Genomic DNA, 18,750 nt, shown 5'->3' with positions numbered 1-18,750 from the left:
ATTCACAAATAAAAATAGTTGTTTTAAAGACTAATGAAATATATAGACTTTTAGCTAATATGACATTAAAAGAAAAAAAAATTATAAAAATGCAAAACAAGTAATATAGAAAATGGAAAGGAAATAGAAGTAATTTTTAGAAAAAATATTCCTCAACTATATGCTATCAAAATAGAAAGCAAGTAGAATAAGTGAATTAACAGAAGTAGATAATTTTTAAAACTCACCAGAGAAAATTAAACAAAGCATAAGTGAACTCTCAAAAAAGACTGAAAAAATGCAATATTAAGGCATATATCCAACCACTTTTATGAAACAAATGTGCTCCTATACCAAAGATAAGTAACACAGAGAAATAAATTTCTAAAATGAACCTTGAGATAAAAATATTGAATAAAATATTAGGAGAGATGCTATAGCTATGTATCCAAAGGATTATTCACTATGACAATGTCAGATCTATAAAAGTAACATGAGTTAGTTCAACATGAAGAAACTATAAAGATAATTAGTCCATATTAACAGTTAAAATAACAAAAATCATATAATTATATTAATAGATGCAGAAAAACAACTTTTGACTAAATAGAACAGATATTTATATTTTTAAAATCACTAGAAACCATAAGAATAAGTAGACATTTCCTTAATATGATCATAGGTAACATTGAGATTATCTGTATCAAGAAATGTTAGGGACCAAGCCAAGGATTCAAGTGTAGTTTAAGCATCAATCCAATTGAACTTTTCCAATATTCCCCTCCAAACATCTTTAAAATAACTTCTCAAATCAATTTTGAAGTAACTGACATAACAAAAGGTCAGAGTGAGACTTTTTTCCAGCTTAAATAAATCAGTAGTTTAGTAGGAGAGGTTTTTGACACAGGAGCCAAGGCTAGTCTGGGACATGGCAGCAGCACTAGTGGTGGGACTTGGAAGCAGCAGTGTTGCAGCAGCAACAGCAAGACCTCTCAGACCAGAGATAGTAAGGGGGTCAGACAAATGGTGACAAAGAAATTAGAGGGGACCCTTTGCTGGGACACAGTTCAGCTGGCCTTGATTGGCAACCCTATTGCTCAAATGCAACTCTGAGGGCTTAGAGTCAGTCACAACTGACCTGGGGCCTTGGTCATAGTTCCAACACAGAAAGGAATTCGAGAATTTGTGGTTACAGGAGAGCAAGGGACCAAGGAGGGCTAGTGCCTGTAGCTTCAGAGGAGTAAGAACCCTTCCAGAGTAAAGACAAGAGGACAGACAAGGATAGCAATTACTTCACCTCTCACAAGACTTTCAATCATTCCTGATGAAAAGTTCAGAGATAAATAGACTCAAAAGAATCATAAAAAGGTAAACAGACAGGTTTCAGATGAAGTAATCAAAGCTATCTATAATCACATAAAAATGCTCTCAATCAAAATTGATTAGATAAATGCAAAATAAATCAACTCTGAGATAACACCCCATACCTGAAAGATTGGCTAATATGACAAAAAAAAAGTAAAATGACAAATGTTGGATGGGATGTGGGAAAATTGTGACAAGAATATACTATTGGTGGAGTTGTGGGCTGATCCAACCGTTCTGGAGAGCAATTTGGAACTAAGCTCCAAAGCCTGTACAACTGTGCATATATTCAGAGAAGGAAATTATGGATTCTTAATACAGATGCAAAATATATGATGTTTTTATTTATTTTGGAGGGGATTGGTCATTATTTTTTCACAACATGAGTAATATGGAAATACGTTTTGCAGGACTTCACATATATAACCTACATCAAATTTCCTGCCATATTAGGAAGGGAGTGGGGATGAGGAGGAAAATAAATTGATACTCAAAATTTAAAAAATAATAATGTCAAAATTGTTTTTACATGTAATTTGTTAAATATTAAAAAGAAAAGAGATGAGTTGTACAGGAAAAACTGGGGCAAAATGAGAGTGATACATAAAAATTATAAAAAGAAAATTAAGTTTGGTAAAAAACTCACAAAAATTCAATAAAAGAAAGAACACTGTGGAGGTGGAGCTAAGAGGGCAGAATAAAAACAGTGACTTGCTTGAGCTCTCCCCCAAATCCCTCCAAATACCTGTAAAAATGGCTCTAAACAAATTCTAAAGCATCAGAACCCACAAAAAAACAGAGTGAAACAAATTTTGAGCCCAAGACAACCTGGATGGTTGATTAGAAAGGTCTATTGTGCCAGACTAGGAGAGGAACATAGTTCAGCATGGGTATACAGGCAAAACAAGCCTCAGTGAACCTGGAGCAGGCCTCAGAGGACTAAATCACAGGAAGCTGTGGTGGTTTCCAGACTTCTCAACCCACAAATGTCAAAGACAACTTAGAAGTTCAGTAGGAAAAGTCTGTGACTGTGGTGAGAGAGAAGCTCAGTCCCAGCCCTGGGGAGGTGGCTGCTTCTTGAGCTCGGCCCACAGACAGAGGGGGAATCAAGTGGCTGATCAGAGGGGGATCGCAGGGATCTCTTTCCTGGTGCTAAGGCAGGATTCTCTCACTTTCTCTGAGTTTGGATCTGGGTCACAGTTCTGGGTGGCAGTCCTAGAGAAAAGAGGAGCACTGGCATGGCGGAGCTTGTAGTGGGAGTAGAGAGGGAATCCTCCTCATAGTTCCAAGGCAGAAAAGAGTGCTTGTGGTCATTCATAGACCAGAGCATAGGCAAAGAGAGGAGTAAACACCTTGCCTTTGATCATACCACCTTGGAAGAACTGAAAACGTGCAGGTGCCTAGAAGTATCTCTGAAAACAGCTGCACAAAAACCCTGAAGTTTGGGACAGTACAGTCTCCACATTGGAAGTAGGACCCTACCTCAACAAAGAATTTATAAATTAAGTAATTGACTGGGATCATGAGCAAACTGCACAAAAAAACCAAGTCGGGCCATAGAATCATTCTTTGGTGACAAAGAAGATCAAATCATACAACCAGAAGAAGACAACAAAGTCAAAGCTCCTACATCCAAAGCCTCCAAGAAAAATATGAATTGGTTCCAGGCCAAAGAAGAGCTCAAAAAAGATTTTGAGAAGTAAGTAAAAGAAGTAGAGGAAAAACTAGGAAGAGAAATGAGAGTTATGCAAGAAAGTCATGAAAAACAAGTGAATAGCTTGCTAAAGGAAACCCCCCCAAAAAAATACTGAAGAAAATAGCACCTTAAAAAAATAGCCTAACCTAAATAGCAAAAGAAGTCCAGAAAGCCAATGAGGAGAAAATTGCCTTCAAAAGCAGATGGCCATATGGAAAAGGAAGTCCAAAAGCTCACTGAAGAAAATACTTCTTTAAAAATTAGAATGGAATAAATGGAAGCTAGTGACTTTATGAAAAATCAAGACATTGTAAAACAAAATCAAAAGAATGAAAAAATAGAAAACAATATGAAATATCTCATTGGAAAAATAACTGACCTGGAAAATAGATCCAGGACAGATAATTTAAAAATCATTGGACTATCTGAAAGCCATGATCCAAAAAGAAAAAGCCTAGACATCATCTTTCAAGAAATTATCAAAGAAACCTGCTCTGATATACTAGAACCAGAAGGTAAAATAGAAATTGAAAAAATCCACCAATCATAGCCTGAAAGAGATCCCCAAAGGAAGACTTCTAGGAATACTGTAGTCAAATTCCAGAGTTCCCAGGTCAAGGAGAAAATATTGCAAGCAGCTAGTAAGAAACAATTCAAATATTGTGGAAACACAATCAGGATAACACAAGATTTAGCAGCTTCTACATTAAGGGACTGCAGCACTTGTAATATAGTATTCCGGAAGGCAAAGGAGATAGGATTACAACCAAGAATCACCTCCCCAGCAAAACTGAGTATAATCCTTCAGAGGAAAAAATAGACATTCAGTAAAATAGAGGACTTTCAAAAATTCTTGATGAAAAGAACAGAGCTGAATAGAAAGTTTGACTTTCAAATATAAGACTCAAGAGAAACATGAAGAGGTAAACAGGAAAGAGAAATCATAAGGGACTTATTAAGGTTGAATTGTGTACATTCTTGCATAGAAGGATGATATTTGTAACTCATGAGGCTTTTGTCAGTATTAGGGTAGTTAGAGGGATTGATAGATATGCAGAGAGAGAGAGAGAGAGGCCACAGAGTGAGTTGAAAATGAAGGAGTGATATCTGGAGAATAAAATTAAAGGATTAGAGAGGATTATACTGAGAGAAGGAGAAATGGAGAGGTAGAATGGGGTAAATTATTTCCCATAAAACAGACAAGAAAATACTTTTACAGCGGAGGGGAAAGAGGGGATGGTGCAAGGGAATGAGTGGATCTTAGATCCACTTAGTGGATCATCAGATTTAGCTTAAGGAGGGAATAATATACACACTCAATTGAGCATGGAAATGTATCTTACTTATGGGGGGGAAGAAAGCAGGGGGATGATAGACAGGGGGGCAGATTGGGGGAGGTGGTAATCAGAAGCAAACATTTGCAAGGAGGGACTGGGTCAAAAGAGAGAATAGAATAAATGGGGGTGGGATAGGATGAAGGAAAATATAGTTAGTTTTTCACAACATGACTACTATGGAAGTGTTTTGCATGACTACACATGTATAACTTGTATTGAGTTGCTTGCCTTCTCAATGAGGGTAGGTATGGAGGGAGGAATGGAGAAAATTTGGAACCCAAATTTTTAAAAACAAATGTTAAAAATTGTTTTCACATGCAACTGGGAAATAAGATATACAGGCAATTGAGCATAGAAATCTATCCCGATTTGTAGGAAAATAGAAGGAGAAGGGCATAAGAGAAAGGGGAAGATACAAGGGAGGGTAGATTAGGGGAAGCAGTATTAAGAATGCATGCCATTGTGGAGTGGGGGAGGGATGAGATGGGGAGAAAATTTGGAACTCAAAATCTTTTGGAAGTGAGTGTTGAAAACCAAAAATAAATAAATTGATAAAATCTGAAAAGACAAAAAAAAAGTAAAAGTAAAAAGTAGAAGAAAAATTCCATAAGGAAAGATTACAAACTAAAATTCTATATTCCAAAAATTCATTTCTCTCTCTTGGTTTATGTACTTCATAACTAACTTTAGTGGGTATTTTAATAATTAGTGGTCCAAGAGAAGGGCCAACTTAATCTAATAAAGGTTTCTCAGGGGAAGGTCATCGTCATCATCAATTAATATTTAATGTGTTCTGTGCTATAAAATTAATAAAGCTGACTCATGATGCAAAAAAAATGAATAAAAAGAACACCTTAAAAAGCAAATCAAGCCTATTAGAAAAGGAGATACAAAAATCCACCAAAGAAAAGAACTTAAAAAGCAGAATTGGACACAGAGAAAAGGAGATACAAAAAATTTGCTGAAAAAAAGAACTCCTTAAGGTGCAGAATTGTCTTGATGGAAAAAGAGTTATAAAAGTTTAGTGAAAAATAAAACAATTTCTTAAAAATTGGAATTGGGCAAGTGGAAGCTAAAAATTCCATGAGACATCAAGAAACAATAAAACAAAGTCAAAAAATGAAAAACAAAAGAAAATATGAAATCTCTCATGAGATAAACAATTGACCTGGAAATAGATGTAGGAGACATAATTGAAAAATTATTGAACTACCTAAAAGTCATGATAAAAGAAATTAACCTATACATTGTATTTTAAGAAGTCCTAAAGGAAAACTGCCCTGATATCTTAGATGAAAAGGGGATAGATCCAGAGAATAAAATAGAAATTGAAAGAATCCAATAATCACCACCTGAAATAGATACCAAAATGAAAATTCCCAGGAATACTTTAGTCAAATTCCAGAGCTCTCAGGTCAAGGAGAAAATATTGCAAGCAACCAGATAGAAGCAATTCAAATATGACTGAGCAACAGTCAATACAACACAAAATTTAACAGCTGCCACCTTCAAGAAAGGGAGGGTTTGGAATATGATATTCTAAAAGACAAAGGAGTAAAGATTGTAACCAAAAATAACCTATCCAACAAAACTTGTATTGGTATTTGTATATTGTAGCCAAATTCCAGAGTTCTCAGGTCAATGAGAAAATATTGCAAGCAGCCAGAAAGAAATAATTCAAGCTTTGTGGAAACACAATCAGGATAACACAAGATTTAGCAGCTTCTACATTAAGGGATTGGAGGGCTTGGAATATGATATTCCAGAAGTCAAAAGAGGTAAGATTACAACCAAGAATCACCTACCCAGCAATATTTGAGTCTAATGCTTCAATGGAAAAAAAAAAGGATATTTAATGAAATAGAGGACTTCAAAGAATTCCTGATGAAAAGACCAGAGCTGAATAGGAAATTTGAGTTTCAAATATAAGACTCAAGAAAAGTATGAAAATGTAAACAGGAAAAGGAAATCAAAAGGGATTTAATGAAAAGGTAATCATAAGAGACTTAAAAGTAAACTGTTTGCATTCCTACATGGAAATATGATACATGTAATGCTGAATAACTGTATAATTATTAGGAAAGTTAAAAGAAATCTACATAGAGAGAGGGCTTGACTCTGAGTCAATTATGCGGAGATGATCTTCAACAAATGAAGGGGTAAGAGAGAGCGATTTGGGGACAGAGCCAAGAGGATAGAGTAAAAGCAGGCACTTGCTTGAGCTCTCCCCCAAACCCCTCCAAAGACTCATGAAAATGACTCTAAAGGAATTCTAGAGCATCAGAACCCACAAAAAGACAGAGTGAAACAAATATTCAGTCCAAGACAACCTGGGTGGTCAACGGGAAAAGTCTGTTGTGCCAGGCTGGGAGAGGAGCACAGTTCAGCGCTGGCCACACAGGCAATGATGGGGCCTCAGAAAAACCTGGAGGAGGGGGTAATCAGAAGCAAATGCTTTTGAGAAGGGACAGGGACAAAACAAATAATAGAATAAATGGGCGCCAGGATAGGACAAAGGGAAATATAGATAATTTTTCACAATATGGCTATTATAGAAGTGTTTTGCATGACCACTCATGTATAACCTGTATCAAGTTTCTTGCCTTCTCAATGAGGGTGGGTAGAGAGGGAAGAGGGGAGACAAGTTGGAACTCAAAGTTTTAAAAACAAATGTTAGAAATTGTTTCTGTATGCAACTGGGAAATAATATACACAAGCAAAGGGTTATTGAAATCTATCTTACTCTATAAATAAATATAAAGGGGAATAAATAAAATAAATAAAAGGAGAAGGGGATAAGAGGTGGGAATAATAGAAGGGAGAACAGATTGGGTGAAGGGGGAATCAGAATACAGGCCATCATGGAGTGGGGGGAGGGGAGGGATGGGAAGAAACTTTGGAACTCAAAATCTTGTGGAAGTAAATGTTGAAAACTAAAAATAAATATATTTGGGGGGAAGCAAAAACAAAACAAAAAAAGGAAATATGGATGCATTGGGAAATGAGGGAAGGCAAAGGAAGAAAGGGGAAAATTTTCTTATATATAAGAGGAGTGCAAGGAACAGCTTTTATGGGGAAGGAGAAAATGATGGGTGGTGTCAGGAAATGCTTGAATTTCACCATTGGAATTGTTTCAAACAGGAAAAAGTGTATATTCACACTTAGTTGGGTATAGAAATCTGTTACCCAATAGGGCAAAAGGAGGGAAATGGGTTAAGCGATATGGGAGGGGGTGATGAAATTAAGGAGATTTATGAAAAGTAGTGGTCGGAAGTAAAACAGACTTTTGAAGAGGAACAGGAAAAAAAGAGAGAAATAAATAAAAGTAGGATGGAGGGGAAAATACATTTGGTAATCATGGCTTTGAATGTGAATGGGATGAGCTACCCCTTAAAAAGAAAGTAGATAGCATAATAGATTAGAAGCCAGAATCCAAAAATATGTTGTTTACAAAAGACGCACTTGAAATATAAAGATTTTCAGAGAGCTAAAATAAAGGGCTAGAGTAGAATCTATTATGCTTTAGCAGAGGTAAAAAGGCAGAATTAGTGATTATTGTCTCTGACAAAGTAAAAAAAATAGACTTAATTAAAAGAAATAATCACGGAAACTACATTTTGGTAAGCTGTACCTTAGACAATGAAGTAATATCTAAAATTTTATGGTAAATATCTCTGATAAGGCTTCATTCCTCAAATATATAGGAAACTGAGACAAATTGATGAACAAAAATAATTAGTCTGTCGTCCCCAAATAATAAATGGTCAAAGAATATGAACAGGCAATTTTCAGAAGAAGAAATCAAAGTTTTCTTTAGTCACGTAAAGTTGTTTTAAATCAATATTGACTATAGAAATGCAAATTAAAACACTTTGAGTCATCTTTTCACACCTGTTTGAAATAACAAATACTGGAAGAGATGAGGGAAAAATAGGTACACAAATAAACTGTTGGTGTAGTTGTGAACCATTATAGAGAACAATATGGAGCTATGCCCAAAAGGTTATAAAACTGTGCATACCCTTCAACTCAGCAATACAACCACTAGGTCTATACCCCGAAGAGATCAAAGAAAAAGGAAAAGAAGATATACATATACATATATATATATATATATATATATATATATATATATATATTGTGGCAGATCTTTCTGTGTTGGCAAAGATTGGAAACTGTTGGGATCATTGATAGGAAATTATAGAATAGCAGAATGATTGGAGGCATGATTTTGATGGAGTATTGTTGTGTTATGAAAAATAATGAAGGAAAATTTTTTAAAAAGGAAATAATGAGAGGTGTGTGGAAAAAAAGGCAGTGACTCATCTGAACTCTCCCCTAAACCCTAAAGGTCATCCAAAGACCTTGAAATAATGCCCTAAAACAAATCCTGGAGTGGCAAACTCTGCAAAAGGAGGGGGTGAAAAAATTTTCCAGCCCAAGACAACTTAAAAGTTTGGCAGGAGAGGTCTGTTGCACTGGGGTGAGAGTACAGTGCAGTCCAGGGTAGACCAATCCAGTGCAGACCAGGCCCCAGCAAACCAGGAACAGGCTTTGGGAGTGACTGAATCAGCTGCTGTAGCTGCTGAAATATAGTGGTCAAACAACTGGTCAGAAGGAGATCACAGGGTTCTAGTTGCTGTCACTGGGAGCAGGACCCTGTTGCTTTGCCCAAATTCAGATCCAGGCTGCAGTCCTAGGTGACAGTCTTAGGGCAAGGAGGAGCACTAGCACATCAGAGTTTGTGGCTGCAGTGGAGCAAGGACCTTAATCACAGTTCCAGGGCAGAAAAATGTGCTTGTGGTCTCTCACAGAACATAGCACAGGCCAGAAGAGTAGTAAAGAAATTTCTCCTTAGATCATATCACCTTAGAAAAACTGAAAATTTCAGGTCCCTAAAATCATCTCTGAAAACAGCAGCACAAAAAACTATCAAGCTTCAGACAGTATGTCCTTCATCTGGGAAGCAGAGTACCATTTTAGCAACGAGTTAAAAAGTCAAGAAATAGGCTGGGGAATTAGCAAAAAATTAGGAAAAAAAATCTAAGATAGAAAGTTACTGTGGTAACAAAGAAGATCAAAACACACACTCAGGAGAAGACAGCACAGACAAAATTCCTGCATACATAGTTTCCAAGAAAAAAAATATATACATATATATATATATATATATATATATATATATATATATATATATATATATGAATTGGTTTAAAGCCATGGAGAAGCTCAAAAAGGATTTTGAAAATCAAATAAGAGAGGTAGAGGAAAAATTAGGAAGAGATATGAGTGTGAAATAAGAAAATCATGAAGAGTCAACAGGTTGGTAAAGGAGGCACAAAAAATATTGAAGAAAATATAATATGTTTAAAAAAAGGAATAGGCTAAATAGTAAAAGGAAGTACAAAAATTCAATTAGGAGAATGACTTGAAAAGCAGAATTAGCCAAATGGAAAAAAGATCTACAACAATTCACTGGAGAGAACTCCTTAAAAAGCAAAATTGGCCAAATGGAAAAAGTGTCCAAAAATTCATTGAAGGAAAGAACTAACTTAAAAATAAATTGGTCAAATGGAAAAGGGGGTATCAAACTCACTGAAGAAAATAATTCCTTAAATATTAGAATTGAACAAGTAGAAGCTAATGAGCTTATGAGACATCAAGAAACAATAAAAAAAAAACAAAAGAATAAAGAAATAGAAGAAAATGTGAAATATCAAAAAGAAACAACTTGGCCATCATTGTCAGCCTGAACTATGGTGGAGATGTTGATGGCTGGGCTTAGCCTGGTGGCCACCACAGTGGTAACCCCCAGATCCAGTTCTGCCCCTGCCTCCATGGCTGCGGGGGTAGGAATAGACAGAAGGCAGGAGATAGAGAGACTGGGCTCAGAACTAGATTCTCACAGGGGAAGTTTCTGCCCAGGGAACCCAAGTGGCAACATCAAGAGTAGCTTCAGTTTATTATGGAAGATTCTCACAAAAGTAACAGTTCATAGACAACACCACAACCACGTAAAACAGTACAGGATGCTCATGTTCCTCATATTGCTCAACAGATGTCACCAAGAGAAGCTGCACCAATGACAGTTGTACATCTTTCTGGAGAACAAGTACAGAGTCAGGGCATCATCCAGACTGTTCAGTCATCTTCTATAATCCATCCCCCTCAAGTACATTTAGTGCAGGTATCATCCTGGTCAGATGATGAAGATTCACAGGATTCGTCTGATAGCATAGGCTCTGCACAGAAAGCTCAGGAATTTTAGCACAGTGCCCATCTTACAAAAAAATCTTGAATGATCTTTTTTCAGAAAACACCAGAGACAGGAAGGGAGATGGAGAAAACCCTGGAGTTTCAACAGTCATATTTATGTCTTTCCCAACTCCTATTTGCCAGACTAGCAACCAAGTGGCTGTACAGACTACATCAGAGGATATGCAGACTTAGCAGATTCATGCCACACCATCAAATACTAACTTTCCGCAGATAGTAGTGATGGCATCTCCAGTCACTATAACATCTCAGACAACCAAAACACATGATCCACAGTTGAAAAGGGAAATAAGATTGGTGAAAAAATAGAAAAGCTGCTTGAGAATGCCATAGAAAGAAAAATAGAATATGTTAAGTGTCTGGAAAATCAAGTTGCAGTCTTGGAAGAATTAAAAACTTTAAAAATCTCTACTTCCATAAAAATGTCTAAAAAAAAGATAAATTAATTTTATGGACTTGCCTAAAAATTAAATGGATTTTCTTTTTACATGGAATTTTATGAGCCAAAAGGTCAAAAATGAAACTTTTAAAACTAGGAGTTGCAACATAAAGACTAAAGTTTTTATTTACAAAATGCTAATCATGGTACCTTATGGAAATAAGAGGACTTCAAGCAAGCTCCTGGCACAACTGGAATTTCTATTGGAATTAACACTAACAGTGTATAAATGTTCAACAATTTGAATTTCCCAGAATGTAGTTATCAGCAAAGTTTTCAACTGAGATAATTCATTAATGGAAGTTTATTGTTTTTTTTTAAAACCAACACTTTAATGGTATAGATTTTCATTACTTACTAGGTTCAGAAATGTCCTTTTTAATTATTTATGTAAATATTTTTGTCTGCCAATATTCTAAACTGCAGATTTAAAAGAAAATCTAATGCTTTGTAAAATATGTAAATTATATGTACTTTGCTCAACTGTCTTTTAAATGATCTTTTTTAAAAAAATGTGGTTTTTTTTGCAAGAGGTTTAGCAAAAAAAAAAACAAAAAACAAAACACAAAACACAGGGTATAATCATTTTTAAAGTTTTGTCTATCGAGATGTCCAAGCCACTTGAACTGAAAATGAAACTTTCAAAGAAGTATTCCAATCATTTCATAGAAACATTTTAGCAAACTGGACAGAACAGTTTGAACACTTGAGAGTTTTAAAAAGTGTTATTGATTTTGCTTTTGTGGGTATGGTAACTTTCTTTAAATGGATCATAATAAATATGACATTCTGTAGGGCAAAGGAGCTAGTATTACAACAAAAATCACCTACCCAGCACAATTGAGTGTAATGCTTCAGGGGAAAAAAATGGACATTCAATGAAATAGAGGGTTTTCAAGCATTCCTGAAGAAAAGATCAGAGGTGAATAGAAAATTTGCCTTTCAAATATAAGACTGAAGGGAAGCATAAAATGATAAATAAGAAATGGAAATTATAAGAGACTTAGTAAGGTTAAGGTGTTTACATTCCTACATGGGAAGATGATACTTTTAACTCATATCAATCTTCTCATTATTATGGGAGTTTGAAGGACTATATACAGATAAAGAGCACAGGTGTAAGTTGAATATGTTGGAATAATATCTTTAAAAATACAATTAATGGGTGAGAAAGAGAAATACACTGGGAGAAAGGGAAAGGGAGAGGTAGAATTGGGTAAATTACCTCATGTAAAGAAGCAAGTAAAAACTATTAGAGTGGAGTGGAAGATGGAGGACATGGCAGGCAATACATGAACCTTACTCTCATCAGAATTGTCTCAAAGAGGGAATAACATACACACTCAATTTGGTATAGAAATCTATCTTACCCCACAGGAAAGTAGGAGTGGAAGGAGATAAGGGACCAGGGGAGGGGTGCTCATAGAAGGGATGGTTGACTGGGGAGGCTGTTGTCAGAAGCAAAACACTTTTGAGGAGGGGCAGTGTGAAATGAGAGAGAGAATAGAAAAAAATGGGGGAATAGGGTGGATGGAAATATAGAAAGCAATCATAATTGTGAAAAAAATTTTGAAGTGAGTTTCTCTTATAAATGCCTCATCTCTCAAATATATAGAGAAATGAGACACATTTATAAAAAATAAGATTCATTCCCCAATTGACAAATGGTAAAAAAAAAAAATAAGAACAGTCAGTTTTCAGAAGAAGTAATGAAAGCTATCTATAGCCAGTTGGAAAAAAAAATGCTTTAACTCACTATTGATTGGAAAAATACAAATTAAAACATTATTGAGGTACTACCTCATACCTATTAGATTGGATAACAGGACAGAATAAGATAATGACAATGTTGGAGGGGAGGTGGGAAAATTGAGACACTAATGCACCATTGGTGGAGTTGTGAACTCCTTCAAACAATATTTATAACAATTTGGAACTATGCCCAAATATGTATAGCAGCTCTTTTCTGGTGGCAAAGAATTGGAAATTGAGGGGAGGTCCATCAATTGGGGAATGGCTGGACAATTTGTTGGATATGACTGTGATGGAATACCATTGTGATATAAGAAATAATGAAATAGATGCTCTCAGAAAAACCTGGAGAGAATTATATGAATTGATGTGAAGTTAAATGAGTAGAACTGGGAGAATGTTGTACACACCAATAGCAATATTGTAAGATATGAATATGAAAATTGTGAATGACTTAGCTATTCTAAGCAATACAATAATGTAAGACAACTGTGAATGACTTACAAAAAAATGCTATTGTCTCCAGAGAAAGAACTGATGGAATGTAAATACAGATTGAAGCATATTTTTTTCTGTGTGTTCTCTGGTTTTCTTGTGTTTTTATTTTGTTTGTTTGTTTGTTTGTTTGTTAATGTGTAAATATGCTTTCCATGATTACACCTGTATAACCTAAAAGAAAATCATAACTGAGTTTAAATGTGCATTGATCAACTTTGGAGACATGTCAGTTTCCTTTAAAAACAATAATAACATACTTATACCCCTATACTAATTGTTGTGGTTGCAATGTTTTAGTGCAATTAACATGGGAGGAAACTCATTCAATGCAAGACATTTAGTTGTTCTTTCTATCAAAGATAGTGCTTAAATCTTAATATTCTCAACTTTCTTTTTGCAATTCTAATTATCCATGAAATATGACAAAAGTTTCTGTTGAGATGCATTTCAAAATATAAGAACAATGCATTTGTCTGAATGCTGCCACAATCAAGTCTGAGTTTCCATTTAAGAAGAAAATTGTTTACTTTAGCAATATTTGATTAGCTCTCTCTAAAATACACTGTATGCTTTCATGAAAAAAAAAGAAATAATCATGGGGCAGTCTCAGAAAAAAAAGAAGACAAAATCTATATGAACTGATGTAAAGTGAAGTGAGAAGAACAGTTTATGCACAGTAACTGCAATGTTGTAATGATGATCAAATTTGAAAGACTTTGTTACTCTCATAAATGGAATGATCCAAGAAAATCCCAAAGGACACAGAATGAAAAAGGACCATCTACCTCCAGAGAGAAAACTGATGAACACTGAGTACAATTTTTTTCTTCTCTTTTTATTTATTAATTTATTTTTAGATTTCTACAATCATTTCCATAAGCTTTTGAGTTTTGAATTTTCTCCCCCTGCCTCCCCTCCTCCCTCTCCAAAACAGCATGTAATCTGATACAGGATCTATATATACATTCCTATTAAACATATTTTCACATTAGTCATGTTGTAAAGAAGGATTAGAACCAATAGGAGGAACCACAAGAAAGAAGAAACAGAACAAAACAGAAGGGAAAAAAAAGAACAAATAATATGCTTTGATCTGCATTCAAACTCCATATTTTTTTCTCTGGGTGTGGATAGCATTTTCCAGCATGAGACTTTTAGAGTTGTTTTAGATCCTTGCTTTGCTGAGAAGAGCTAAGTCTATCAATGTTAGTCATTGCACAATGTGGCTGTTACTATGTACAGCTTTCTCCTGGTTCTGTTTGCTTCCCTCAACATCAATCCATACAAGTCTTTCCAGGTTTTTCTGAAGTCTACCTGCTCATCATTTCTCATAGCACAATAGTATTCCATATACAACAATTCGTTCCACTATTCCCCAATTAATTTGCATCCCCTCAATTTCCAATTCTTCGCCACCACAAAAAGAGCTACTATAAAAATTTTTGTATATTTGGATCTTTTTCCTATTTTTATGATCTCTTTGGGATACAGCCATAGAAGTGGTATTGCTAGGTCAAAGGGTATGCACATTTTTGTAGCCCTTTGGGCATAGTTCCAAATTGCTCTCCAAAATGGTTAGAACAGTTCAAAACTTCACCAACAATGCATTACTGTTCCATTTTTTCTACATCTCCAACATTTATCATTTTCCTGTTTTGTCTTGTTGGCCAATCTGAAAAGTGTAATGTGGTACCTCTGAGTTGTTTTGATTTGCATTTCTCTACTTAATAGTGATTTAGAGCATTTTTCATATGACAATAGATAACTTTAATTTCTTCATCTGAAAACTGCCTGTTCATATCCTTTGACCATTTATCAATTGGGGAATGACTTGTATTCTAATAAATTTGACTTAGTTCTTTATATATTTTAGGAATGAGGTCCTTATCAGAGACACTAGTTGTAAAAATTCTTTCCCAGTTTTCTGCTTCCCTCCTAATCTTGATTGCATTCGCTTTGTTTGTGCAAAAACTTTTCAATGAAATGTAATCAAAATTACCCATTTTGCATTTCATAATGTTCTCTGTCTTGTTTGGTCATAAATTCTGCTGTTCTCCTTAAATCTGACAGGTAAACTATTCCTTGCTCTCCCAGCATCCTTACAGTATCAGCCTTTATGTCTATTGATCTATGCCTAGTTTCTGCCATACTCTTTTCCAGTTTTCCTAGCAGTTCTTGTCAAAAAGTGAGTTCTTATCCCAGAAGCTGGGGTCTTTGAGTTTATGAAACAGTAGATTATTATAGTCATTGACTACTATGTCTTGTATATCTAACCTATTCCATTGATCCACCACTCTATTTCTTAGTCAGTACCAAGTTGTTTTGATGATTGCTGCTTTATAATACAATTTAAAATCTATTATGGCTAGGCCACCTTCCTTAGCATTTCTTTTCATTATTTCCCTTGATATTCTGGAACATTTGTTCTTTCAAGTGAATCTTGACATTATTTTTTATATCTCTATAACTAATGTTTTGCTAGTTTGATTAGTGTGGCACTGAATAAGTAAATTAACTTAGGTAGAATTGTCATTTTTATATTAGCTCAGCTTACCCATGAGCAACTGATGTTTTTTAATTATGTAGCTCTGACTTTATTTGTGTGAAAAGTGTTTTGTAATTGTGTGAACATCGTTCCTGGGTTTGTTTCAGCACGTAGACTCCCAAATATTTTATAATGTCTGCAGTAACTTTAAATGGAATTTCTCTTTCTTCCTCTTGCTGTTGGACTTTGTTGGTAATATATAGAAATGCCAAGGCAGAGCCAACATGGCAAAGTAAAAGCAGTGACTTGTTTGAGCTCTCCCCCAAATCCCTCCAAATACCTGTAAAAATGGTTCTAAACAAAAAGACAGAGTGAAACAAATTTCCAGCCCAAAACACCCTGGATGGTTGATTGGAAAGGTCTATTGCACCTGGCTAGGAGAGGAGCACAGCTCAGCGTGGGTGCACAGGCAAAGACCAGGCCTCAGCGAACCTGGAGCAGGTCTCAGGGGACTGAATCATGGGCAGCTGTGGTTGTTTCCAGACTTCTCAACCCAGAAACACCAAAGACAACTTAGAAGGTCAATAGGAAAGGTTTGACTGTGGTGAGAGAGAAATTCAGTCCTAGTCCAGTCCCAGCACAGCCCTGTAGTGGTGGCTGCTTCCAGAGCTCTTGGCCCACAGACTGAGGGATAATCAAGTGACTGATCAGAGGGGTATTGCAGGAATCTCTCTGCTGGTGCTGAGGCAGGAATCTTTTGCCTTGTCTGTGCTTGGATCTGGGTCACAGTCCTGGGTGGTAGTCCTGGGATGAAGAGAACTGTTGGCATGATAGAGCTTGGAGTAGTGATGGAGAGGGAATTCTTCTCACAGTTCCAAGGCAGAAAAAAGTGCTTGTGTCACTCATAGACCAGAGCACAGGCCAGGAAAGGAGTAAGCACCTCACCCTTGATCATACTACCTTGGAAGAACTGAAAACTTTACAGGTGCCTAGAAGTATCTCTGAAAATAGCTACACAAAACCCCCAAAGCTTGGGACAGTACATTCTCCACACTGGAAGTAGACCCTTACCTTAACAAAGAGTTCAGAACTCAAGTAATTGGCTGGGAACATGAGCAAACTGTGCAAAACAAGTCTGACCATAGAATCTTTCTTTGGTGAAAAAGAAGATCAAAACATATGACCAGAAGAAGAAGACAACAAAGTCAAAGCGCCTACCTCCAAAGCCTCCAAGAAAAATATGAATCTCTTCAGGCCATGGAAGAGCTCAAAAAGGATTTTGAGAAGCAAGTAAGAGAAATAAGCATAATAATATTTTGTTTCATAAATCTCAGAATATAAACTGAGGTAAGAAATCCCTATTTGGCCAATAAATAAATAAATAAATACATAAATAAATAAACATACCTATGTAAAATCAAGCAAAAATGAGATATAGACATATATCTTGTGTCATATACCACAATAAACTAGAAATAGATGCATTAACTAAATATGAGACTGTCTCATACAAAATAGAAGAGAAATGATGAAGATTTCTTCATACTATGAAATGCAGATAATAGCTTCCTAAACAAGGGATGAAGTAGACAATTTTCATCACATAGAATTAAATAATTTTTCAAGTAAAATAAATGACATATTTATCAAAAGAAAACAATTGATTGGGAAAATGTATCTAATAATGATCTAATATCTAAGTAAATAACTTACATAATATATATAAGAAAGGAAGTTCCTCTAATAGGTAAATGGTCCAAGTCTCAAGTGAATAAACACAAACCATTAAAAACATATAAGGTGCTCTAAATCATTAACCATACAATGCAAATTAAACAAACAAACAAAAAAACTTTTGAGTTTCCTTCTCAATAATTATTCCTATTTACCTTCTAAATACTTTCTTATACCTATAGGATTTGTCAAGATTATCACAGAGGAAAATAACAATTGTTACAGAGATCGGGAGAAAAAACATTGATACACTGTTTTTGATTATGTGATTTGGTTCAGCTGTTTTGGAGAAAAACAATTTAGAACTCTACTCTTGGAGACATTAAACTGTACATCCTCTTTGTTCCAGTGCTACTATTGGGTGTGTATGCCAAGTATATCACACAGAGAAGAACCAGATATGCAAGAATATTTAGCACCACTTTGTAAAAGCAAAGAACTAGAAATGAAGGGTTTGCCCATCAGCTGGCATGTGGCTGAACTATTTTGGTATGTTAATATATTATAGTAGTATTGCATCATAATATATGATAAATATAAACATGGGAAGACTCATAGAAATTATGAAGATCAAAATGAGCAGGACAGGAAAAACAATTCATGTGATTACAACAATAATCTGAAGAAAACAACTTTGAAAGAACTTGGAATTCTGAACAAAATAATGAAGAATAATGACCTTATCCACACCCAGAGAAAGAAATATGAAGTCTGAATACAGACGGAAGCATAAAAAATAATAATGGCTTTAAAAGCTGATTAATCAAATATACCTCTTATCTTCTGATCCAGAGATAATGGACTTGTTATGCAGAATGAAAGATGTGTTCTCCATCATGGCCAGTGTGTTAATTTGTTTTGATAGTCTATACATATTTATTGCAGGGGAGAGTGAAGGGATGGGAATGATTGTTTAGAGGATAGTAATGGATGCAGGAAAAAAAGATTATCAATAATTTTTAAATTGAAAAAAGAAAGCAAAAAAAGGAAGGAATGAGTCAAAGAGAACATTTTCTTACTACTCTACATTAAAAATTTGTTTTATACATACATATATACTACATAATTACTACTAATTGTGTATGTTCTACTAATAATTATATATGTATATATTAACATGAATATGTGCATATTCACAATACATATATTTATATAAAATTTTATGCCCTTTTTCCACAATACTTTGCCT

General features: G+C 35.1%; 1 pseudogene; it reads left to right on the top strand.

Annotated features, from left to right (window-relative positions):
* The first annotated feature begins 10,342 nt into the window (after positions 1-10,342).
* Positions 10,343-16,806, top strand: LOC114047920 (annotated as a pseudogene).
* Positions 16,807-18,750: the final 1,944 nt, after the last annotated feature.

The sequence above is a fragment of the Vombatus ursinus genome, unplaced genomic scaffold (assembly GCF_900497805.2).
Source record: "Vombatus ursinus unplaced genomic scaffold, bare-nosed wombat genome assembly UNPS02014791.1, whole genome shotgun sequence".
NCBI lineage: Eukaryota > Metazoa > Chordata > Mammalia > Diprotodontia > Vombatidae > Vombatus > Vombatus ursinus.
Note: the sequence above shows the minus strand (reverse complement) of the source record. Positions and strands in the feature narration are given on the sequence as shown.